This window comes from Triplophysa rosa, linkage group LG23, assembly GCF_024868665.1.
Source record: "Triplophysa rosa linkage group LG23, Trosa_1v2, whole genome shotgun sequence".
NCBI classification, from domain to species: Eukaryota; Metazoa; Chordata; class Actinopteri; order Cypriniformes; family Nemacheilidae; genus Triplophysa; species Triplophysa rosa.
The window spans coordinates 994,946-1,018,963 of record NC_079912.1 but is presented as its reverse complement, the minus strand read 5'-3'; the positions used below and the strand labels follow the sequence as shown (position 1 = coordinate 1,018,963).

General features: G+C 48.0%; 1 long non-coding RNA gene across 1 annotated transcript in view; it reads right to left on the bottom strand.

Moving 5' to 3' along the window:
* LOC130547424 (uncharacterized) overlaps positions 1-17,713 on the bottom strand; it is a 26,476-nt gene extending 8,763 nt beyond the window's left edge. Inside the window, exons 1-2 of the long non-coding RNA XR_008961880.1 lie at positions 17,300-17,713; positions 16,774-16,865 (exon numbers count right to left, since the gene is read on the bottom strand). This is a non-coding gene — a long non-coding RNA (uncharacterized LOC130547424). The remainder of the gene's footprint in view (positions 1-16,773; positions 16,866-17,299) is intronic.
* Between the last annotated feature and the right edge of the window lie 6,305 nt (positions 17,714-24,018).

Here is a 24,018-nt window from a genome sequence, read left to right as displayed (position 1 = left end):
GAAATTGCTTCTCTGCTCAGAAGCCACTTAGCTGCATTAGATGGTATAATAGACTTTGCAAGGCTGAAAGCGGCAGAACTCTTATTGATTGTGCCTACTGGACACAGTTGAGACCAATTCACACAATGAATAATTCATGTCTCCATTACAAACATTGCCCTAATTGTAAAAATGTTTTGACTTGAAATTTGCAGAGTTGTGAAAAACTTATTTGCATTTCCCCACATTAGCAGAATGCTAAAGCAGGTGCAACAGTGAGTTAATGCCCTGCATTAAAATAATGGAAGTGATTTAGCCTACTAAGCTAACAAAAGATTATAATGATCTTCCATTTTTGCCATAATTAAAAATCAGAAAAGCGCTTTATTGCACAGTCGTGCTTGAACGGTTCACAGTTTGCTCTTCGCTGCCTTCTGCAAATTCCTCCCTCAGTTTCTGTACCATGATGCCTTAGGCCAGGGCTAGTCAACTGGCGGCCCGCGGGCCAAATGCGGCCCTTCAATCATCTTTACCTGGCCCGCCTTAACATTTCAAATAAGTGGAGAGACTTTAAGAACGGTGTGCTTTAAATGCACATCCTCCTGAGACGCCGCATCTTTAAAAGTCCAAAACGCTGCTACATTCAAAGCGAAAGTAATTCCCGCGGCTCATAATGATTTACGTCTCATAAAGCGATTTGATCGGTCTGTCCAAAAAACTTAATGTTATTTACAACGTTTTAATCAGCAATGCATTGCACAGCCACAGGCAATCGGTTTGCGCAATAGGTCGCGTTCTAAAATGCGTTTTGTGCCCTATGAAAGTAGGCTAACTGTAGGAAGGATACACCACGTGAACGGTTGTCTCAGATAAGGGGAAAACGGTGTTGTTTTTATTACTGCATTCATTATGAATAATGGCTATATTTACGAAATAGAACCCCAGAACTCGCACTATACAAAGGATCTGCCGTATAAGTGCGTGGGGCACATGAATGCGATCGGCATTCACCAGAAGATGTGATAATAGCGTTCAGTTTCTTGCACAGATCAATTGACTCGCTTTATAAGACGCTTATTTAACGTCACAAGGGGCAGGGATTACTTTTGTGTTGAATGTATTTGCGTTTTTTGCTTTTATTGATTTAACTTTAATTAATTCAACCAAATATCTTCAGAAATATCTTCTTGAAAAAACAATGCCACCACATCTTGGATGTACTGGAGAACTGTGGGTGAGTAAATTAGTAGCAATTTTTGGGTAAAGTAATGCATCAAGGAATATAAAATACAGTTAAAAAGACAATATCCCTTTTAATTTAATATCATGAAAAGGCACAAATACTGGATGCAATATTTGTGTGCATGTTTTAATATATGGCCTATAAGTAACAGCAACAAAAACAGTATAAAAAACGAACAAAACTAAATAAATAACAGAAATACAAAATAACAGAAGAAATGAGGATATGGTAAAAAAAAACTGGCCCTGCATCCTATTTATACTTTTGGAGTCTGGCCCTCAAAGAAAAGTAGTTGAAGACCCCTGCCTTAGGCTCCGCGAGCATAAAATATGCAAAGGCAAATGAAGGTCTTTGGTCTGATGAGAAGATCACAGAGTATAAGGAAATTTTCTGATTTTTTGTTTCTATTTATCAATTGCTATTAGAAAATGTTACATGTTGGTTGGATATTCAGGTATATGTTCTCAGCCAAGGAGATGCATCTCAGTTGAGACCAATTCACACACTGAATAATTCATGTCTCCATTACAAACATTGCCCTAATTGTAATAATGTATTGACTTGAAATTTGCAGAGAGTTGTGAAAAACGTATTTGCATTTCCTCACATTAGCAGAATGCTAAAGCAGGTGCAACAGGTGAGTTAACGCCCTGCATTAAAATAATGGAAGTGATTTAGCCTACTAAGCTAACAAAGGATTATAATGATCTTCCATTTTTGCCATAATTAAAAATCAGAAAGCGCTTTATTGCACAGTCGTGCTTGAACGGTTCACAGTTTGCTCTTCGCTGCCTTCGGCAAATTCCTCCCTCAGTTTCTGTACCATGATGCCTTAGGCTCTGCGAGCATAAAATATGCAAAGGCAAATGAAGGTCTTCCGTCTGATGAGAAGATCACAGAGTATAAGGAAATTTTCTGATTTTTTGTTTCTATTTATCAATTGACAGGTGCTATTAGAAAATGTTACATGCTGGTTGGATAATCAGGTATATGTTCTCAGCCAAGGAGATGCATCTCAATGACAGTTGGTCAGCAACCACTGGAAATTTGCAATGTGAAATGTGCCATTTTTGCTTGTGGGACCATATAACTTTTTGAGCTAATCGCCTAGGTCGTAGATGCTATGTGACTAAATCACATTGGAGCAGTGGAAAAGGGCCATATTTACCATACTGACCAGAAAATAGCTTAATAAAAGCGCATTGAGTTCCAAGTCATTGATTAATGACTGTCCTCTTATGAGAAGCATACCAGGAAAGGGTAAGAAGCTCTCCAACATAAAATCTGGTGAAACATTTACTATTATAAATTATGACTAATGTTTCTGGGACTACAAATATGTGGTCACCAGGGAACAAAAATAGCCAAACCTTGACCCCTTTGTCTCCGTATGATATACATTACTTTAGTCATAGTTTACTTTAAAAAGAAAAACTTGAATTTTATGATCACTGGGTAGCAACATTGTGCATGCGCTTGAATGATGACTCCAGGCCATCAAAAGTAGTGCAAACACTACAAATAAAAGGCAATGTAATCATTTTTGCTGTTATTACAATATGAATCTATCTCAGAATTGTACCTCCCCAGGGGAATATTGAATTGTAAAAGCTTGAATGAATTATTTATGCGAGCATAGGCATAAAAAAACAGCTTGGCTCATTGCCCATGAGAGAGTGATTGACCAATTGTATACAACCTGAATGAAAGGCAATCTGAATTTCATGAATCATTTCAAAACAAGAAATCCTGTATTTTACTCTGACTCATCTGTGTAAGCAAATATGCTGTGTGTATACTAATAGATATAAAACATGCGACAAATCAACACATTTGTAGCTTGTTTAATTGCAAAGTTAATTATATGAGTAGTGTTCTAAATTCCCTGTGTACATGTATACTGAAATAACTTTTAATATGAAAGTGTGCCATGTCTGCGTAGTTCTGCTTCTGCAGTTGCGGTTTACTTTCCCTTTCTCCAGCCACTTGCTCCTCCATTTACTTCAGGTGTTAATAACGACCACATTTAAAGGTGGAATAGATGATTTGGTAAGATGCTAACTTTAGCCTGCTAGCACTGAAATCATGATCCCACCCTCCATGCGAATCACCGTGCAAAGCCATGCTTCCTCCAAAACACATGAATGTGCACAAACCAGAAGCTCTTGGATCAATTCCAATTAAATTATGTCTCATTCACCAGTGAGAACGTGTTACAGTACAAAGTAAATAACATTACTACAATAGCAAAAACCGCTAATGTAAACAACAGCTTTAAAACGGGATTCGATGCAGCATAGTTCCCATTAGACGCTAGTTAACGTTGACGATGTAATACATAAAGGTGCACAAACTACATAAGCCACATAATCAAAACCCATCAAAATCAAATCATAACATGTACCTACCTGTCCAGAAGTTACCATGGCATCATCTTTGAAACCCTTGACTCCCGTAGTTGCTCCCAGCGTGGAAAAGCAACACCGATTATAATCATAACTTACCCGTCAACACTCCCGTTTTGGCCAGGATTTCCGCATTTTTCACACCCATCTCCTGTTGAAACCTCCGGAACAAAATCGCGAACATACCGAGCGGGAAACCCCCGGAAACAACCGTCAGGGACCGGAATACATTCGTGAATGGAATTCTGCTTTCACTTCTTTGCTGATTAAACGTTCTTAGTCATGGCTTAGATCTTTATTTTACTTCGTCCTTTGCAAGTGCCACTTGCAAACTTGCACACATTTAACAAGGGGAAAGTTAGGTTCTAGCTGTTTACCTGACATTCTCCCGCTGTGTCTGCACAGCGTATGCGACCACGCTGATGACGTATGGTGTCTGCGTGAACAGGATGTGAAGTGGGATGCAAGATACGTTGACTGAAAATGTACACATGACCTATCATTGCCCTTGCACCGAGGGTAATGATTGGGCAAAGTTTTTTGGTCCTACGCCTTTCACAGACTATATAATTATAAAAATACCAATGTATCACTTTGCTTATTGATTGCTATCAGGGTGTTAAGAGACTTTCAACCAGCATTACAAAAAACTTTTCTGAACAGGATTGCCTACTCAGACTTTAACACTTTGTGGCCATATACACTGTACAATTGGAGCAATGTTGTGCCATTTGCTGTAAACATTTAAAGACTTCAGATAAAGAGTTGAACACTGCCCTGTCTCCTGTCAAACTTCTTACTGGAGTCCCGTAATGGATGAGCATTCACATACCTACCTAAACGAGAGTCCAAAACAAGCAGCCTCATATTAGTGTTCGAGTTTTGCCACGGCAAGCACCACTTAAATTTATTCAGAAATGTATTTCAGAATCTAGTTCAAGCTTGTGCTGCACTACTCATTGTACATTGGGATAAACTTACTGTATGAATGTTTTCTTGCACATAGCCGTTTACTTACTAAACTATTTTATTTCATCACGGAGTAGAGAAAGTAGATCACTGAGTGTTTTGATTATATCTATGTAAGCAGGTTATTTCTCAACATTATTCCTGTTTGTTCCATTTACAAACACATTACCACAAACAAACAGGTGCATTTGTAACCTAGATTCCCTTTCTGTCGGTCTCTCAACGTTGTGTCGAACCGACAGATGGGGTTCGTCCCTCAGATTCAATCGCTTCCGACTACTTAGAAAAGGCCAATGAAAATTGGTGAATGAAATTTGCATGCCGGACTGCGCCCCCAGAAATCCGGGTATAAAAGGGAGACGGCGTGCTTTATTCATTCACCTTTTGTTCTTCGGAGCCTTCGCTTATGAAGATCAACTCTCGCTACTACTTAGCAACTCCAGATTGCCGGTTCTACGACATGGTGCAGCGGACTGTCCCTTCCTGCGGCGACTTCCACTGGGCGTCTCGGCGGTTCCAGAGGTGTTCGAGCCTGCAGACGGTGCCTCAGCCATTCCATTGCTGGTGGTCGATCCGGGACGGTTCCTGCCCCGTCCCAACAGCCCACTTCTAAGAGTTTTCTCTCTCTCTGGGCGTTTATCACAGCCGCTCTCACCCTCTACACGACGGTGTTCGGCAACTCGACGTTGCGTCACGGCGAGACCCAATGTCGAGGATAATCAGCAGCCTAAGCACTCTCAATCGACGGTGCGTTGTGCCACATCATCGTCTGGGTATTATCACAGCCGCTCTCACCCTCTAAACGACGGTGTTCGGCAACTCGACATTGCGGCAAGACCCAATGTCGAGGATAATCATCAGCCTAAGCACTCTCATTCGATGGTGCGTTGTGCTACATCATCGCCAGGCAGGTAAAACTGCAGAGCCGATCTCCTCTCCGGGACCCCCCCCCACGGCGAGGGATCCGCACTGCCAGCCATCGAACCACCCCCGGGAGGTCGATGAAGCAGAACGTACCCCTAGCCTCCCTGTCTCGGTCCCTGGGAGCCTGACAAGAGCTTCCCAAACCGTCACGGTGACTACGGGATACGGTCAGTCTCGGCTACGCTATCCAACTCCTCAGACGCCCGCCCAAGTTTCGGGGAATCCTCTCAACCTCAGCAGAGGCAAGGATGCTCCCGTGCTTCGGGCCGAGGTCGCCACCCCTCTGGTGAGGAAGCGATCGTGCTCATCCCTCTAGCCGAGATGTTCAACGGGATTTACAGCCCGTACTTCATCAACCCCAAAAGAGCGGGGGTCGCTAGATCTGCGTACCCTGAACAGGCACCTACTCAAGCTGCCGTTCAGGATGCTCACGCAGAAGCACATCCTGGCATCTATCAGATGTCAAGATGGATTCATGGCAATCGACCTGAAGGACGCATACTCTCATGTCTCAATTCTCCCTCGTCATCGCTCGTTCCTACGGTTCGCTTTCGAGGGTCAGGCATATTAGTACACAGGCCTCCCTTTCGGTCTGTCCCTGTCCCCACGAGTCTTCACGAAGATCGTGGAAGCGGCCCTCACTCCCCTCAGGGAGAGAGGTGTGCGGGTACTAAACTATCTTAACGACTGGCTCATTTGACACACTCGTGAGATCTGTTATGTACACACAGGGACTAGTGCTTCGGCACCTAGATCGATTGGGACCACAGGTCAACCGAAAAAGAGCAAGCTCTCCTCTGTGCAGAGTAGCATCTTTTTAGGTGTGGAACTCAACTCTGTCTCCACTACAGCGCGACTGTGCTCAGTCAGTGTTAAACTGCCTGGAATATTTCAAGCAGTCAGCCGGCACAAAAGGCTCCTGGGCACATGGCATCCTCGACGGTGGTGATACCCTTCGGGTTGATGCACATGAGACCGCTCCAACACTGGCAACAGAGTCGAGTTCCCTGGAGAGCGTGGCACACCGGCAGCAGGCGAATGGTGATTATGCCTTTCTCCCGACGCACCCTAACCCCTTGGTCTTCAATGACCTTTCTACGGACGGGGGTCCCTCTCGGGCAGGTCGAGACATGTCATGGTCGACAGACGCCTCCCTGCAGGGTTGGGGTGCCATGTGCAACGGGCAAGCAGTGTCGGGGCGATGGACGGGCCCCCGCCTGCGCAGGCATATCAACTGTCTAGAGTTGTTGGATGTGCTACCCGCACTGAAGGGGCTACAACCTCTCGTGCAGAACAAGCACGTGCTGGTCCGGTCAGACAGCACAACTGCCGTAGCGTATATAGACCGCCAGGGTGGCGTTCGCTCACTGCAGCTAACACGACTCGCCCGACGCCTCCTCCTGTGGAGTCCACAGGTGAGCAGATCCCTGCGAGCCACACATATCCCAGGTGACCTGAACCAGACAGCCGATGTGCTCTCTCGTCAGTTGACGCCTCACGGAGAGTGGCGACTCCACCCCTGCGCAGTCCAGCTCATTGGGTACAGTTCGGGCGGGCTCAGGTAGACCCCTTCGCCTCCCTGGACACCACCCATTGCCCGCTAAGGTACTCCCCGCCCGAGGCCCCCCTCGGCACGGATGCTCTAGCGCACAGCTGGCCGTGGGACAAGCGGAAGTACGCCTTCCCCCCAGTGAGCCTCATTGCACAGACCCTGTGCAAGGTCAGGGAAGAGGAGCATCCAGTGTACTAGTTGTGCCATACTGGCCCAACCGAACTTGGTTCTCGGAGCTAATGCTCTTGACGACAGCTCCCCCCAGGCCGATTCCCCTGACGAAGGACCTGCTATCCCAGGGGAAGGGTACATTATGGCATCACGGGCCAGACCTCTGGAACCGCCATGTCTGGCCCCTGGACGGAACGAGGAGATCCTGAGTGGCCCACCCCCTGCGGCGGTTAAGACCACTACTCAGGCTAGGGCCCTGGCCACTAGGCGACTATACGCCTATAAGTGGTACCTCTTCTCATCCTGGTGCTCTTCTCGAAGTGAAGACCCGCGGAGTTGCTTGATTGGGTACGTGCTTTCCTTCCAGAGACTCGAGAGTAATCTCTCCCCTTCCACACTGAACGTGTATAGAGCCACTATTGCCGCTCATTACGACTCATTTGCTGGTAATCTCTAGGACAGCACAACCTGATCATTTGGTTCCTAAGGGGCGCGGGAAGGCTACTGCCTCACCTGCGCTCCGTACCCTCTTGCGACCTTGATGCGGTCCTGGAGCACCTCGGAGATGCCGCTCTTTCTCACCTCACGAAGAAGACGGCTCTCCGGTTGGCGCTCAAGAGGGTAGCGGACCTAAAAGCATTCTCCATGTCCACAGATTGCCTAGAACTCAGGCCCGGTGATTCTCACGCTATCCTGAGACCCCGGCCCGGCTACGTGCCCAAAGTTCCCACCACTCCCCCTACACCAGGTGGTGAACTTACAGGCGCTCCCCACCGGGGAGGAAGACCCAACCTCATCCGTGTTGTGTCCAGTACGCGCATTGCGCCTCTGCTTGGACCACACGCAGAGCCACAGGAGCTCTGAGCAGCTCTTTGTCTGTTTTGGAGATCAGCAGGGAGGGCTGTCTCAAACAGAGATTGGCGCACTGGATCATGGACACCGTCACTATGGCGTACCTGTCCTAAGATCGCCTACGCCCACTGGGTGAGAGCTATCTCCACACGGAGTACAGCCTCCTCGAGGGCACTGGCTCGAGGCGCCTCTCTGGCAGACATCTGCAGAGCTGCGGGTTGGGCTACACCCATCACCTTCGCGAGGTCCTACAGCCTCCACGTAAAACCGGTATCAGCTCGAGTCTTGCAGGCATCAAGCAAGACTGGCGGCCGGTAGGGTGTACGCCTATGACAGTACCTTCCCCCCTTTCTCCTAAAGGTGTCAGCGTACAAAGTAGCCTCCCTTCTTCCCCCACTGGGTGAAGAACAGGCACTCCATCCATCACTAGCAAGCACCTCCTGCGGGCGGGCTGGGCAGAGCAGCCCTGCCCTTTAGGCCGGGTATCTCCGGAGTTATTCCCAACATAGCTCTAACTGGACCTAGTGCTACCAGACGTTGCAACCCCCCAGTAGACATAAGGGATCTGTCACGATCCTGCCACAAGTCTAGAAAATCCTGAGCAAGAAGGCAGGACCATGACACAGGGCACTTTATCTTCCACGGAAAACAAGATCATTTTCAAAAGGACAGTTGCAACGCAGGCTGTTTTGATTTGTATATTTTGTTTGCTGTGCAATTCAATAAGCTGAAAGAGCAGTGCAATAAAACGCCACAGAAGAGTGGCTTGTGTTTCACAGTTAAACTTTTACTCTGACATAGGCAATCGACTATTTATGCAATGTTTTGCTATTATGAAAGAAGTGGTTCAAAGCATTTTACAAGCAGAAGATGTTGTACTACAGTAACATCAGTGTTGTAATTTCACAAGGGGAACACATTATGAAACAGAATTAACTTTGCTTCCATAAATTATTCAAAGGTTTTGCTTACTATCATAGAAATATTTACATTGTCCTTGCAGAGTAGCTTATGTTAGTTTGCCCATATATTCACTTTAAAGTAGTGAATACAAGAGCAGCCATTTTTCTCCTTCTGTCACTCATGAGTCTGCAAGATATCCAGTGATATACAGGATAAAACCGAAGTTTTAATGCAAACTTCTCTAAGTTGCTGGTTCAGCTTTAGCTTTGCTGCATTTATTACTGCATCAGTTGGCAATGGCCCTACAGTTTCTAATTCAAGCTCTCCCGCATGGGGCCAGACTTTTGCCCCACTTCAGAGCACTATCGTTTCCTTTCGGACAACCCCTCAGCCAAGGCCAGGGCTGAAAACTGTTTAATCGATCCTGTTTTACTGTACTGCATATTCTTTGTGTGCAGAGATACACAGAATCTTTGGTCTTTGGTTCCGCCAAGACCAAATGCATGTCAAATAACTGTCATGGACACTGTCCTGCTTAAATTTATTGTGAAAGGTGTCATGTTGTGTATAAATAGCCCCCCTTTATTTGTGTTTTGGTACTGTAGGTTATTGTCGTTACTGTAGGCTATTGTAAGTTATAATGTAAAGCTATTGCTTTCTCTTGTGTTTTTCTTTGGTGATTGTATTATCTTTGTTATTTTTCATGAATGTTCTGAGTAAAGAACACAGTTGTTTCAGCCATACACGTGATTACATCAGACGCTACAATTTAAAAGTGTTTTCTAATTTAGAATCTAATGTAGTTTGTTGTCTATTGCTGTTATGGCTGGTGTGGATAAAAACTCTAAATAACAAGGAAAATATACCTTTTTTAATGTGTTATAACATTGTGTCATGTCTGGTGTTGACACGGCATACAATAGGAAACTTTTTTCCTTGCAGAAGGTTTGTATTTGTTAACAACAAAATCTTTCAAATTAATATTTTGTGTCAAAAATTTACTCAAGCCATGTAATAAGTGGCATAACGTACATCCAGCCAGGTGTTATCGGAAAATAAACCCCTTCAGTGTGATACAAAACCTCATGACCATGTAATAGTTTATGCTGGAAAAACAACCGACTGGCTGTACATTATCCCTTACCAAAAATAATATAGTTAAGCTATAGCTATTATGGTGAGATCATAGTAAATCTGTAGTCACTATGGTTTTAATACAAATCAAAGCAAAAACTATAGTTGCCACAGATATAAATAACTAGATGCCGCATTAGCAGCTGTTTCTATTTGCCGCTATCATAGGTCGTCTGCCACATTGGAACGGTGTGAGTTGGTCTGTGTTATCAAGTCTGCGGTTTTCCCATGAAATTGGGTTACATTTTAACTGTTGCTACTGGTTGTTTTATCCGCAGGTTAGGAATGGAAAGATTTTGTTATTTTGTTATGAAGATGATTTTATTTAAGTTCTGTTATTTGGACTAGGGACATTGGGCTTGTAATGAATGATTTTGCTACACAAATCTGGCAACCCTTCCAAGCCTGTCCGTAACACGCAAGAGCTGACTGTATGTGCCCCTTCAGTCGGTCTCTCGACGTTGTGTTGAGAGACAGACTGGGGTTTGATCTTGAGAACCTATCATCTCTGAGAGGAATTTAAAACGGCAATGGGCTTTGGCAAATGGCACACGCACGCCAGTCCCCGCCCCGTGCATATGGGTATAAAAGGGAGGTGGCGGCGGCCATTCACTCATCCTTTGTTCTCCGGAACCTGCATGACGTACATGTCAAGTGCTCCATCTCTTCGAGATTTCTTCCAGACTGCTGGAATTACGACGCGAAGCAGCGGATTTCTCCCTCTCGGTAGCGGACTTCCCCTGGTACTGGGGCCATCCAAGCGACGGCCCGCCAGAGATTCAGAGCCCCGCGGGAGAGGACTTCTACCGCGTTGGGAACCCGCCTAGGAGACAGAGCGGCCCTGACGGGATGAGCCAGTGGGATTAAGAGTAATAGCGGGCCCGACCCCTCCCGGCCAGGTCATCGCCAAGGGATTGAGAGTAACAGCGGGCCCGACTCCCCCGGGCAGGTCATCGCCGGGGGATTGAGAGTAAAAGCGGGCCGGACCCCCCCGGCCAGGTCATCGCCGGCGGGTCGAAGCGGGATGCCACCTGCCACGTCCCCCACCTTTTTAGGGTCAAAAGAGATTCTCTCTCTCCAGGCTTCCCCGCAGCACTCTCGATACGACGGTGTGCTGGGCGACACAACTTCTTGCTGCCTTCCGCAATCTCCACTTGATGTTGCGTTGGCCGGCGGTAACACCAGGCAGGTAAGTCAGCAGAGCCATCAACCTCCCCAGGGTTTCGCCCTGTGCAAGGTGACCGCTCTGTCAGCCACCGAACCACGAAACGGTGTAGCAGATCATACCTCTGGTTCCGCTGTCATGGTACTTGGGCGCTTGACGAGCGCATCAGCCCGTCACGCTGGCTAGAGAGGACGATCCGTCTTGGTTATGCGATCCAGTTCGCCAGGCGCCCGCCCAGGTTTTGGGGCATTCTCCACACCTCGGTTCGAGGGGAGAACGCTCTTGTGCTTTGGGCCAAGGTTGCCGCCCTTCTGGCGAAAGGTGCAATTGAACCCGCCCCTCTAACCGAGATATCTTCCAGGTTTACAGCCCATACTTCATAGTGCCCAAAAAAGGTGGGGGGCTGCGCCCCATTTTGGATCTGCGCCTCCAGAACAAGCACCTGCTGCCATTCAGGATGCTGACGCAGAAGCGCATCTTGGAGTCAGTTCGTCATCAAGACGGGTTTGAGGCAATCGACCTGAAGGACGTGTACTTCCACGTCTCCATCCTCCCTCGACACCGGCCGTTCCAACAGTTCATATTCAAGGGACGAGCGTATCAGTACAAGGTCCTGCCCTACGGTCTGGCCCTGTCTCCCCGGGTGTTTTCCAAACTCCTGGAGGCTGCCTTAGCTCCCCTCAGGGAGCAAGGTGTGCGATACGCACAGGGACCTTCTGCTCCGGACCTAGACGACTGGGTCTTCGGGTCAACCGAGAAAAGAGCAAGCTCTCCCCAGCGCAGAGCTCCTCTTATCTCGGTATGGAACTGAACTCTGTCCATATGTCAGCGCGTCTCACCAGCGAGCAGTCGGTTCTAACCTGTCTGAAATACTCAGATGGACGTCAGCGGTCATGCTGAAGAAATTTCAGAGGCTCCTGGGGCAGGGCGTCCTTGACAGGGGTTATCCCTCTCGGGTTGATGCACATGTGAAAGCTTCAGCAGTGGCTTCAGAGTCGTGTTCCTTGGAGGGCGTGGCACACCGGCACCAGGCACAATACGGTGATGCCTCAGTGCTTTCGCACCCTCACCCCTTGGTCAGATCTGGCTTTCTCCGAGCGGGGGTTCCACTCGGGCAGGTTCAAGGTGCATCGTGATTACGTCAAACGCCTCCCTGCAGGGATGGGGTGCCATGTGCAACGGGCACGCAGGAGGAGGAGACCTTGAGTGGCTTGCTGCCAGCGGTCAGAGAGACCGTCCTGCAGGCTAGAGCCCCTACCACTAGGTGTTTATACGCTTATAAGTAGCGTCTCTTCTCATCCTGGTGTTCTTCCCGCAGAGAGAACCCACGGAGTTGCCCGATCTGGTCAACGTTGGCCTTCCTACAAGAGAGACTCGAGAGCAACCTTTCCCCATCCACGTTGAAAGTGTATGTAGCCGCTATTGCCGCTCATCACAATCTCGTGGATGGTAAGTCTCTCGGCCAACATGACCTGGTCACCAGGTTCCTTAGGGGCACGAGAAGGGTGAATCCACCTTGACCACGCTCTGTACCCTCTTGGGACCTTTTGAGCCCCTCAGAGACGCCAGTCTTCCTCATCTGACAATGAAGACGGCACTCTTGATGGTGCTCACTTCTATCAAGAGGGTGGGGGACCTCCAGGCATTTTCTGTGTCCCATAGGTGCATAGAATTCGGGCCCGGTAGTTCTCACGTTATCCTGAGACCCCGGCCCGTTTACGTGATCAAGGTTCCCACCACTCCCTTCCGGGACCAGGTGGTGAACCTGCAGGCACTCCCCTCTGGGGAGGAAGACCCAACCTCCAACATGTTGTGTCCAGTACGCGCACTGCACCTCTACTTGGACCGCACGCAGAGCTTTAGAAGCTCTGAGCAGCTCTTTGTCTGTTATGGGGGACAGCACCAGGGGAGGGCTGTCTCCAAATAGAGATTGGCGCACTGGATTGTGGATGCCATCACTTTGGCATACCAGTCCCAAGATCGCCGTGCCCGCTTACCTTAGACCACTGAGATTAAGTCAAGGCCACCATGCTGCATCATTGATGTATGAAAGGGACTCATGAAATATTCCTGACCATAATGGTCAGGTGGCTCCAAGTTTAGTGACAGTGTCAAGGTCTGGCAGAAAGAACCCAAATGCAGGCAGCAGTGAAGGGGTTAACAGATACTTTATTTTAACAAAGAAACAAAAACAGAAACTAAAACACCCACGATGGGGGAAAACCAAGAAAACAAGATAACATGCAGCAGACAGAACACAGATGAACTAAGACAGGGTAAACTGAACAACACTAGACAAACGATAAATAACAGACTTACAAAACTCGACTTGATTTGACTTGGAATATTTAAACAGAACGCTGGTACGGACAGGAACAAGAACAATGAACGAGCACAGGACAAAGAAACAAGAGGGTATATATAGGGAACACAAACGAGGGATAACGACACAGGGCAGGTGTGGGTAATCAAACACTTAGGGAAGGATAACGAGGAAACGAGATGGCGGGAACAGAGACGAGACACTGGAAAAACACATGAGAGGCATAAACATCTCATGGTCTTCCCACATAAAACCCAAGAACTCTGCCCCGATCCCACCACACGACTAGAATTTCATAAACAAGACGGTGGGACCGTGACAGACAGAAACAGACAGGTTTGAGAAATGCTCAGCTATCCTGTGGGGGAGGAAACACAAGACACAGAGAAGTGACAACCTTTCCAAATGACTGTACTGGGACGTCCTCTTTGCTGAAGAACACACGTTTCGTCATGCTATGTGGACAGACACTTAAAGGACAAGCGCATGGGATGCAATGCTGTTGTCTTATTGTATGCTCCTTCCTGGAAAGGAGTCTCTCAAAAGTCATAGTTGTCAAATGGAAGGGTAGTCTGACTTTACCCAGTATTAGGACAGTGGATCCTCGAATCAAGTCTCCATTTTAATATTTATCCTTTCAAATAGATAGGGCTTTCAGAGGGATCTCTCAGGCTAAAAATCTGCCTGTGGGTTGAAAGAAACATGGTACTTTCATCCAAGATCCAGCCTTGGTCACTGATTAAAAATACATCTTTTTTTCATCAAGCAAGCAAGTCTGTTAATATATTAAAGTCTGCTGTCAACAAATACTTTAAAATCTGTGTATTTGACTTTGCTTGATCACAGAATGGTGCACTAGCAAAAGTCCTTACTGTCTACCTCTTCCATACATAACTATTATTTAAAACCCAGCACCCTTATGATTAATTCCAGACTCTCATAGCGTTGCTATTTCAGTTTTGTGTTTAAATTATTCATTTAAACAGTGGTAAGGTCTCCAAAGGGAATTAGAAATGCACAGGCCTCTTCCTGTAGTTCCTAAATTCAAAAGTAAATTGGAGGTATAGGGTGGAAATCATTTGGTACCTCAAGATTTGATTCTAATTGATTTTCAATTCTAGTCATTTACTAATTTTCTGTTGTCAGGCATGCAACAACTATAAGACAACTGAATTGCTTAAATCCTGATTTATAACTGCAACATCATCTGACAAAATCCCTATATGGATATAATACTTCATTTGTCACATGCAGCACACAGCCTAACAAAATAAGTGCATATTTACAGACAAGGTACATTCATGTTCATATGTCCAAGCAGCCAGTAACAGTGACAGGTATTTGGAAACATTGTTTTCTACTCATTCATTGACATGTCATCTGCGGGTAATTGAACCTATTTCACACTTCCACGTTCGGGAAGCGGAAGTCATCATAGTTGGGTAAACAAAACTATGTTTTATTTTTAAATGTATTTGAATTATTATATTTTTTGTCAGAATTGCTGTATTTGTATGAGGCGGTTCAATTTTATATAACAACAAAGGATAAAAACATTTTATTTGTATTATTTTTGTAGTAATGCTTAATGTGTATTGAAACCCCATTTATTTTTTTCTATTTGTTTGTTTGTTTTTTCTTTCCCATTTATATTGTTCTATAAATGATGTCATTACACTTCATGTTTATACCATTTCTAATGTTTCAATAAAAAAGTTGCATGTGTTTTCATAGTGGTTGAAAGATTTGTTGACCTTTACGTTTGGAGATGTTGACTGCTTGTCTGTAAATTTTCGGATTCATGAAAATGTTTTGAAAACATATTTTCAAAATGTTAGTTGGAACAAAATAAATTTACACCTGCACCTCACCACATGTAAATGGTGAGTAAAATATTCAAACGTTCTGTATTCTTTTAGACAAACTGATGACACTTCATTTTGGTGCACTGTGTATCATAATGATATTTCACGAGTTCTTTTTCCCTATCTTTTTTTAATTTTTTACTCTTTAACGTTGGGTAAAACGCAGAGCTCGTCACTGTCCTTTTTTGCACAGGTGTCCATCCACAGTGGAGGAGAAGCAGGACAAACACTACATTGATCAACCATCATGCACAACAATGGAGAAGTTAATATCGCTGGTTACTGCATTTTTATAACGGTCTATTCAGTAATATTCTTTAAAATAAGTCACTAGTAACATGTAACTGTCATGGATAATCCAAATCACAGCAACCAACGCATCTCCGGAAAAACGCGCAGTGCTTCCAACGCGTTCTCAGGCGCCATCAGCTGGTCATTTTCAGAAGAGCACCAGGTATTATTTCAGATGGTTAAAAACGCTTTGGTGGACACAGTTTAATTTATTAATTTATAGGTAAGCATTATGCATTTATGCAATAATGTTGCCAAACCAGAGAATGAAGTCCAGAGGATTCCAGCATTCCTAGATACGTAATTTGCATATCTGTAGTGAAGAGGCGGAAATTATACTAATTCGCCTATTTCACAAAATGGCGACAGAGACCGGAAGTTCATTCATTCAGCTTGTTTTCTCGCAGGCATTCATTTTATTTACCAAAAACAAAAGTAGCATATGTTGTCCATTTTTTCATTTTTACTGGGAGATGTAAAATTAGGGAAAACAAACATTACAAAAACATTGTTTTTTGAGCGATTTATTTATCAATGTCTGATATATGTTCAACAAATCAGCATAAACGGAGAGCTCACATGCCTAAGATCCATTTTACGCGCAAATTGCTCAAAATTTACACATATATGTATGAATGTTTCATGAGTTACTTTCTTTGAGAGTTAGTTAAGTGAGTGCGAAAAACAAAGACCTCAGCAGCAGCCTTGCGTTTACGCAAACTGTGATGACTTTCACTTTGCAAGAATGAAACGGGTTTATTCAATGTGCTGCATTTCCCTGCCCTTTTAATGCAAGCAAAAAGTTGGTAGTCTGTGAAACCCAATGATCATGGCTCTTGAGAAAATGTAACTGTGTAAGTGTTAGGGGATAGGCCTGAGTTGGTAACTCTCTTTAATGTTTAGTAGGGAGCTACTGCTGTCATGAAGGTCAAGAAGGTCTGTTTTAATTCATTATTTTGGAGAGGTGAACAAAATTAAATTCGAAGTTGACATTCACCTTTGCATCTCTAAGCAGGGCTTCGGGAATGTTGAATTCAGCTCATGTATGGAGGTTTTTCCCATAAATGATTCCACGCTGTGACTCCAATCCTGTAGAGATCATTCATTTTAAGGAGTAGTTACACATTTTCAGATACTGGCAATAATAATTTATTAGCTACTGGAAATGTATTGAAATTACATTTCCATTAAAATCTTGAAGTCAATTAAGAAAGGTGTGGCGAGGGGAGCGTGGTCTAGCGGAGTCTGAAGAGAAAGGGATAGGAAACCGGCAGGAAATAAGTAGGTCAAAGGACGATCATAAACACATGTCTCTTGTTCCAGTGATTGGCGGGAAGAGAATAAAAACCAACATGAGGGGAGGAGAAAGGAGAGTACGGCTGGACAAAGAGAGAGTGAGCGATCGAGAGGTCTCGAGAGGAATTGTGCGACCTCGGAGAGAGGGAACGAGCGATTGTGCCAGGAGGCAACTTTAACTATTATGTCCTTTTACTTTGTGTTTTGGATTCAATAAAATCTCTTACCAGCTACGCCAACTCTGTCTCCTTCCTTCCATTATCCCAAACGTATTACAGTGGTGCCGGGAGGGAAGGAGAACGCCGCCACCATGCAAACTCCGCCAACCTCGCCGTTTGTGGATGTCATCCAGGCGCTCGCGGGACTCCACCAGGAACATCATCAGGCTCTGCTGGACCTACAGGAGGAGCAGGTGGAACAGATCATTCATTTTAAGGAGTAGTTACACATTTTCAGATACTGGCAATAATAATTTATTAGCTACTGGAAATGTATTGAAATTACATTTCCATTAAAATCTTGAAGTCAATTAAGAAAGGTGTGGCGAGGGGTGCGTGGTCTAGCGGAGTCTGAAGAGAAAGGGATAGGAAACCGGCAGGAAATAAGTAGGTCAAAGGACGATCATAAACACATGTCTCTTGTTCCAGTGATTGGCGGGAAGAGAATAAAAACCAACATGAGGGGAGGAGAAAGAAAAAAAAAAAAAAAAAAAAAAAGAGAGAGAGAACGAGAGAACTAGAGAGAAAAAAAACAAAAAAGAAAAGAGAGAACGAGCGATTGTGCCAGGAGGCAACTTTAACTATTATGTCCTTTTACTTTGTGTTTTGGATTCAATAAAATCTCTTACCAGCTACGCCAACTCTGTCTCCTTCCTTCCATTATCCCAAATGTATTACAGTGGTGCCGGGAGGGAAGGAGAACGCCGCCACCATGCAAACTCCGCCAACCTCGCCGTTTGTGGATGTCATCCAGGCGCTCGCGGGACTCCACCAGGAACATCATCAGGCTCTGCTGGACCTACAGGAGGAGCAGGAGAAAAGGTTCCACCTGCTCCTCCAGGCCCAGACGGATGACCGCGAGCTGTTCCGGGGCTGGATTGCCCAGGGCGGGCATACAGAAGGGACACCAGCGGCCGCCGGCCCGTCGGCACTCCTGCTGCTGCATAAGATGGGGCCTCAGGACGACCCGGAGGCCTTCATCAAACTTTTCGAGAGGTCTGCGGAGGTATCTGGCTGGCCCCGCGACTCAACAGCTGCCGGTTCAGAACCTCCCAGCGGGAGGCTGCCGGGGGGACGTCAGCTCCCGCTCATCTTGCACTCTTCTCTTCTCGCCAATCCCTTGGCCTACTTCCTACCACTGGGGCGGCGGATATGCCTGGGCCGGTCTGTTGGCAGTGCGGGGATCCGGGGCACCTCATCAGGATGTGTCCGGTTATGGAGGTTGGTGCGGTGATCCAGATCCCCGATGCGCCGCGGGCTGCCCCCGATCAAGCTGGCCTGTACCAAATACCTGTGAGTATAGAGGGGGTACCTATCAGGCCTTGGTGGATTCAGGCTGTAACCAAACCTCGATCCACCCAGGCGTGATTCAGTCCACGGCATTCGATACGAGCTGCAAGGTTAAGGTAAGGTGTGTGCACAGGGAGGTGGTGAGTTACCCCTTAGTGTCTCTGTCGATACAATTTAGGGGGAAAAAGCATACGGTTGAGGTAGCTGTTAACCAGCACCTCCGACACCCACTAATTCTGGGGACAAATTTGCCGGATTTTAGCATTCTGTTGGGACATTTATGCGTGGGTGTCTCTTGGAGAAAAGGTGAGTGGAAGGGGGCGGTAGCGCAGCTTGGAGAGGCGGAGCCGGGACCCTCGACAGCGGGTTCAGGGGAACTGAGCGCAATTGAGAGGAAGAATCTCTCATCGTGCGATGATTTTCCCCTGGATCAATCTCGAGATGAGTTGCTCAAAAATGCCTTCGAACAGGTCCGGATGATAGACGGACAGCCTCTCCAACCGGCGCGGCCGCTCACCTATCCATATTTTGCAATCATCAAAGACAGGTTGTATCGAGTGACACAAGACACTCAATCAAAAGAGGATACAACACAATTGGTCATCCCGAAGAGCCGCCGGGAAATGCTTTGGCGCCACTTGTCGCGAATGCCAGTTGGTAAACCCACCGGCCACCCCAAAAGCACCATTGTGCCCTCTCCCGCTGGTACAGGTCCCCTTTGAACAAATTGGCATGGATCTGGTCGGGCCGTTAGAGCGATCGGCACGAGGGCACCGCTTTGCATTGGTCATTGTGGACTATGCATCCCGATACCCCGAGGCAGTGGCGCTCCGCAATATTTCCGCCAAAAGCGTAGCGGACGTGCTGTTCTCGTTAATCTCCCGCGTGGGAATCCCAAAGGAGGTTCTCACGGATCAAGGCACGACGTTCATGTCACGGACATTCCGCGAACTGTATGGGTTATTGGGGGTGAAAACGATTCGGTCCAGCGTCTATCACCCACAAACGGATGGCCTGGTCGAACGTTTTAACCGTACTTTAAAAACCATGATCCGGAAGTTCGTTCACAAGGACGCCAAAAATTGGGATAAATGGCTGGAACCCCTGTTATTTGCTGGTCCCTCAAGCCTCCACGGGGTTTTCCCCCTTTGAGCTACTTTACGGGCATCAGCCCCGCGGACGCCCCGATGTCCTAAGGGAAACTTGGGAGGACGGACCTACCGCTAGTAAAAACGAAATTCAGTATGTCATGGACCTGAGAACAAAACTCCACACGTTGGGGCGGCTCTCGATGAAGAATATGTTACAGGCCCAGGACAGACAAAGCCGGCAATATATTAGAGGCACCAGACTACGTCAAATTACACCGGGAGAGAAAGTCCTCGTATTATTACCCACATCTAGCTCAAAATTACTCGCTAAGTGGCAAGGGCCCTTTGTGGTCACACGGCGAGTGGGGGATCTCAATTATGAGGTGGTAAGGCCAGACAGAGGCGATACACATCAACTATACCACCTCAACCTCCTTAAAAAGTGGAGTGAGGTGGACGCAGTGATGCTGGCGACGGTGGTAGGAAGAGAGGATGATCTCGGGCCAGAGGTGGGAGGCAAGAACCAATCTAGCACGCTGGCCCCGGGCGGGGATCACCTCTCACCTTCCCAGGTCACTGACGTGGCCAAGTTGCAGGCTCGATTTGCCGATGTGTTCTCGCCTCTGCCTGGTAGGATTTCACTCATTGAGCACCATATTGAGACCACACTGGGAGTCGTAATACATAGCCGGCCATATCGATTGCCTGAACACAAAAAAAAGTGGTTCAGGAAGAACCATGGTGCCATGCTAGATATGGGAGTAATAGAGGAATCCAATAGCGACTGAGCTAGCCTGATAGTTTTAGTTCCTGATGGAGGGAACGAGACGTTGTGTCGAACCGACAGATTGGGGTTTGTCTTGAGAACCTATCATCTTCTGAGTATTTAGAAAAGGCCAATGAAAATTGGCAAATGAAATTTGCATGCCAGACTCCTCCCCGGATGTCCGGGTATAAGAGGGAAGCCGGCGTGCTCATTCATTCACCTTTTGGTCTGAGGAGCCTGAAGCATCCCCCTGACCGCTGGGGTGGGCGGCCAGCGTTGTGGCATAAAGGACACAACGTCTCGTTCCCTCCATCAGGGAACTGAGGTTACATCCGTAACCAAGACGTTCCCTTTCTGTCTGTCTCTCGACGTTGTGTCGAACCGACAGGGGGTTCCTATGGAAAACGCCACAGCGCTGAGCCGCGTCACAATCTCTAGCGGAGCGACGCTGACTAACCTGGGCGAGTCAGACGTGAGCGCTAGCTGAAATTGTAACCATCAGGTGGAGAGGTAGGGGGTCCCAGAGCTTTTTCAAAAAGTTGGGAAGCCCCTGCCACCGGCCGTCATGGGCAGAGGCCTAATTCTCTAACAGCAAAAAGCCGCCCAGCACCGTAAGGGCCACTGGGTAAGCATTATTCCCCCCTGGGGGAAAAACGCAGCAGAGACCACTACCTAAGGAGTAGTGGAGACACCACATGGTCTCGCTAACAGGGGAGAACTCATGGAAAATGTGCGGACTAAGGGGATAACCGCAAGGTGGGAGTCCACCTAGGGAGGTCATGAGTTGCTGAGGTGGGAACCATTCATGAGGATACATCAGACGGAACAGCCCACGGAGGGGGGGTTACCACGTCTGGAGCACTAGGTCCGGTTAGAGCTATGTGGAAGATAACTCAACTGTTCCCCGGCCTAAGGGGCAGGGCTGCTCTGCCCAGCCTGCACCGAGGAAGGTGCTTAGTGATGGATGGAATGCCTGTTCTTTAACCCAGTGGGGAAAGAAGGGAGGCGTAATAGCCGCTGATCCCCCTAGAGGAAGGGGGAAGGGCTTTCGCAGGCGTATGCCCTACCGGCTGCCGGTCCTACATGTTTCCCTGCAGGACGCGGGCTAACAAAGGTTCCGCGCGTAGATATTAGAACCTTGCGGAGTTGTTGGGCATAGCCCAACCCGCAGCTCTGCAGATGTCTGCCAGAGAGGCGCCCTGAGCCAGTGCCCATGAGGAGTGTGCCTCACTCCCAACGGGCAGGGGCAATTATGAGATCGGTATGTCATAACGACGGCATCCACGATCCAGTGCGCCAGCCTCTGTTTGGAGACAGCCCTCCTTTCTGCTGGCCAACAAAACGGACAAAGAGCTGCTCAGAGCTTCTGAAGCTTTGTGTGCGGTCCAAGTAGAGACGCAGTGCACATACTGGACACAACACAGAAGGGGTTGGGTCTTCCTCCCCGGTAGGGAGCACCTGCAGATACACCACCTGGTCTCTCGGGAGAGTGGTGGGAACTTTGGGCACGCAGCCAGGACGGGGTCTCAGGATAACGTGAGAATCCCGGGCCCGAGTTCTAGGCAATCTGTGGACATGGAGGGTGCTTGCAGGTCCCCTACCCTCTTGGAGGTGAGCGCCATCAGGAGAGCTGTCTTTATCGAGAGGTGAGAAAGAGCGGCAGCTCCGAGAGGCACGAACGGGACCTAATTTGCAAGAGGGTACGAAGCTCGGATGAGGCGGTCACCTTCTCGCACCCCTTAGGAACCTAATGACCAGGTTGTGCTGTCCCAGAGGCTTCCCAGCAACTGGGTCGTGATGAGCGGCCGTAGCGGCAACATACACTCCCAGTGTGGAGGGGGGAGAGGTTACTCCCCAGTCTCTTTTGAGGAAGGGACAGCCCGTTCCCGATCGAGCAACTCCGCAGGTCTTCTTGCAGAGAAGAGCACCAGGACGAGAAGAGGCACCACTTATGGGCATATAGCCGCCTAGTGGCCGAGGCCCTAGCCTGAGTGATGTCCCAACCAGACGGGGGGGGGCACTCAGGATCTCCTCGTCCCGTCCAGACATGGAGGTTCCAGGGTTCTGCCTGGGATGCCGTAACGTGCCCCTTCCCCTGGGAAAGCAGGTCCTTCGCCAGGCGGAGCGGCCAGGGGGGAGTTGTTTTCCAGAGCCTTAGCTCCGAGAACCAAGTCCTGGTTAGGCCAATGGGGCGTAACTAGTACCACTTGATGCTCCTCTTCCCTGGCCTTGCACAAGACCTGTGCAATGAGGCTCACTGGAGGCAAGGCGTACTTCCGCTTGTCCCGCGGCCAGCTGTGCACAAGGGCATCCGTGCCGAGGGGTGCCTCGGTCAGGGAGTACCAAAGCGGACAATGGGTGGAGTCCGGGGAGGCAAACAGGTCCACCTATGCCTGGCCGAACTGCTACCAAATGAGCCGGACTGCACAGGGATGGAGTCGCTACTCTCCGCGAGGTGTCGACTGACGAGACAGTGCATCGGCTGTCTGGTTCAGGACGCCTGGGATGTGTGTGGCTCGCAGGGAACTGATCACCTGCTGACTCCAGAGGAGGAGTCGTGTTAGCTGCCGTGAGCGAATGCCACCTTGACGATTGATATACGCCATGGCAGCTGTGCTGTCCGGACCAGCACGTGCTTGTCCTGCACGAGAGGTAGTAGCCTCTTCAGTGCAAGTAGCACAGCCAACAACCCCCGCCGAGGATGCCATGTTTCCCAGGAGCCTCTGAAATAGTTTCAGGGGGACCGCTGACTGCCCGAAAGATTCAGGCAGTTCAACATGCTGTAGTCAGTTGCGCTGTTATGGGGACAGAGTCGAGTTCCATACTGAGAAAGAGGATGCTCTGCACCAGGGAGAGCTTGCTCTTTTCTCAGTTGACCTGTAGCCCCAACCGATCTAGCTGCCGGAGCACCAGGTCCCCGTGTGTACCCAACAGATCTCGAGAGTGAGCCAGGATGAGCCAGTCGTTGAGATAGTTTAGTACCTGCACACCTCCTTCCCTGAGGGGAAGGAAGGCGGCTTCCACGACCTTAGTAAAGACCCGTGGAGACAGTGACAGACCGAAGGGGAGGACCCTGTACTGATATGCCCATCCCTCGAACACGAACCGTAGGAACGGCCGAAGTCAAGGGAGGATCGAGACTTGAAAGTACGCGTCCTTCAGGTCGATTGCCATGAACCAGTCCTGACACCTGGCGGACGTCAGGATGCGCTTCTGTGTGGTCATCCTGAAAGGCAGCTTGAATAGGTGCCTGTTCAGAACACACAGATCCAAGATAGGGCGCAACCCCCCGCCTTTCTTGGGGACAATGAAGTATGGGCTGTAAAACCCGTTGAACATCTCAGCTGGTGGGACGGGCTCGATCGCTCCCTTCGCCAGAAGGGTGGCGACCTCGGCCCGAAGTACGGGAGCATCCTTGCCTCTGACTGAGGTATATAGGATGCCCTGAAACTTGGGCGGGCGTGTGTCGAACTTGATCACGTAGCCGAGACGGATTGTCTTCCCTAGCCAGCCTGACAGTCTGGGAAGCTGGAGCCAGGCTTCCAGAACTGTGACAGGAAACTAATGGTTCGATCTTCTTC